Genomic DNA, 2,235 nt, shown 5'->3' on the forward strand with positions numbered 1-2,235 from the left:
TAAAGATAAAAGTTTGGAAATTGCAGCATCGCTTAGATAACTGCAAACATTTACTTTTTTTTTTTCGCTTACAGAAATATAATACGGATAGTTAATATTCGTAGTGTAACGTTAATAATGCTTGTCATTCAAAATGTCGTAGTGTGCACATTGTAGTGTGTGTAATGTTTAATAGGTATGATAAAAGCATAATTTTAAAACAAAATTGGGTCGATGCACTCCTTCTCCATAAAAACTATAATTGTGCGAAATTTCATGCAGTCTACGTTTCCTCATTTTTCGTCAAAAGGGGGTGAAAGTTTGTTGCTCACGTATTAATATATAGATAAATCCTCTTTAGTATAAAATAGTTTTATTTTAAAGAAAAATATCTAGGCAATATTAATATTTATTAAGTATTTAAAGTAATACATAAGCCAATATCAACGTTTGTGATCTATAGTAAATAATAATAATTTAGCGTCCAAGATTTTTCATACCACCGGACCCAAGCTGGCCTTTTGGCATGTACATGTTTTTGCTCTGAAACAACACAAAATTATTAGAAACGTCTTACGGTATTACTAAGAGACGTTAATTGATGATTACTTAACTTTGATTTAATGATAAGTTTGACAAGATAAAACTCGAAATACAGAATGAAATAGAAACTGAATACTGATGTTTCAACATTTAATACTTTTTACAACTTTAGTTATTTTGTATTGCATTTTTTGCCGGAAATTATTTATATGTGTATGGATTATTATTTAAAATACTTACGGGCTCGGGGTCAGCTTGCACGACACCAGCGGCCACAATCAGACCAAAGACGAAAGTGGACAATATCTTCAAGAAGTTCATGTTGCGTCTGTAGTCGTTGCGGATGTTGTATAGATTACAAGTGGATAACTAATGATAATGATTTTCTACACCAAACCACGTTATATATAGTAGCGCAAAACAGATCGGGTTTAAATTTCAACATCATGATACATAATATTATTCTAATAATAAGTATATCAAGTTACCCGGAATTTCGTCCGCGACAATATGTTGTTTTAATCGAGATTAATAATAAAATTAAATACGCATACCACCGTACTCAGAGACATTTAATGAAGAGTTTGACAGATTATGCATTGGGCATATGATTTTTTTTTTAATTAATTACATTTAAGTAATTAATGTTCCACTCTGAGTGCCGCGGCAGTAAATCAACAACGCATTTATTAGGATCAGTATTATTATGTACAATTTTTCATCCCCTATTTTATCCCTTTAGGGGTGTAATTTATCAAGACCAAAATTATTATTTTTAATATCTATTCATATTCATAATCAAGAGTAAAATTATTATTTTTTAACAAAAAATTGAACCCGACTTCCAAGGTAAAAATAATATTCTTAAAATGATCTAAAAAGTAATAGTAAATTGAGTAAGTACAGAATAAGTTGAGGTTTAATCGAATTTTGAAAAAGGCACTAATGAAGAATAAGAATTATTTAATACTTTTTAGATCATTTTAAGATGACGTTTTTACCTTGGAAGTCGGATTAAATTTTTTGTTAAAAAATAATAATTTATTTCACTTTACACGTAGCGAAGAAAGTACCGGGCTCTTTAAAAAAATGCTACTCACTGTACCTTGAAGTACCTACTCATATTATAACGTTTAATATACGCATAATAATGTGATGCATCATAACAATATTATATGACAAGTATTAATTAAACTTGATATATACTCAGTAATAAAGTATGACGTTATGCGACTAGAATTTAAACGATCTGCTCGTTGTACAAATAACATCGTTGTATTTGGTGTAATAAAATATCAGTAGAGTACAGTACATTGCTGTCATAGGGTTGCCAGACGTCCCACAGTGTTTTTTCCTCCCTAAAAAGTGACATCCTTCTTTTATTGAATATATATACTAAAAACATAATTCCAAATGCAAGAGGAGAACTCCCATGTGTCAATTTTCAATAATTGATTTATAAAAAAATATTTAAATTTTCGTGACCTTTACAGTAAAAATACTGAAAAAAATGTATAAAAACTGAACAAATAAATAAGTAAATAAATTTGTATTGCAGTTTTATGAAGCCTTTCTCGATACATATTATGCAGATATTTTAAATTCAAAATGTTGAAAAATGCCATGAACAAAAAATAATTTGTCGAAATCAGTATTTATTTTATTATTATTTTTCCAGCACGAAGTAGAACCTCTGTCTAGCACAAAAAGATT

At 28.9% G+C, this 2,235-nt stretch overlaps 1 long non-coding RNA gene across 1 annotated transcript; it reads right to left on the bottom strand.

The window, feature by feature from the left end:
• Positions 1 to 370: 370 nt before the first annotated feature.
• LOC121728972 lies at positions 371 to 909 on the bottom strand. Its single transcript, XR_006035902.1, has 2 exons — positions 763 to 909; positions 371 to 522 (listed from the first exon to the last, which is right to left on the bottom strand). It is a non-coding gene; the product is annotated as an uncharacterized LOC121728972 (long non-coding RNA).
• Positions 910 to 2,235: the final 1,326 nt, after the last annotated feature.

The sequence above is a fragment of the Aricia agestis genome, chromosome 7 (assembly GCF_905147365.1).
Source record: "Aricia agestis chromosome 7, ilAriAges1.1, whole genome shotgun sequence".
NCBI classification, from domain to species: domain Eukaryota; kingdom Metazoa; phylum Arthropoda; class Insecta; order Lepidoptera; family Lycaenidae; genus Aricia; species Aricia agestis.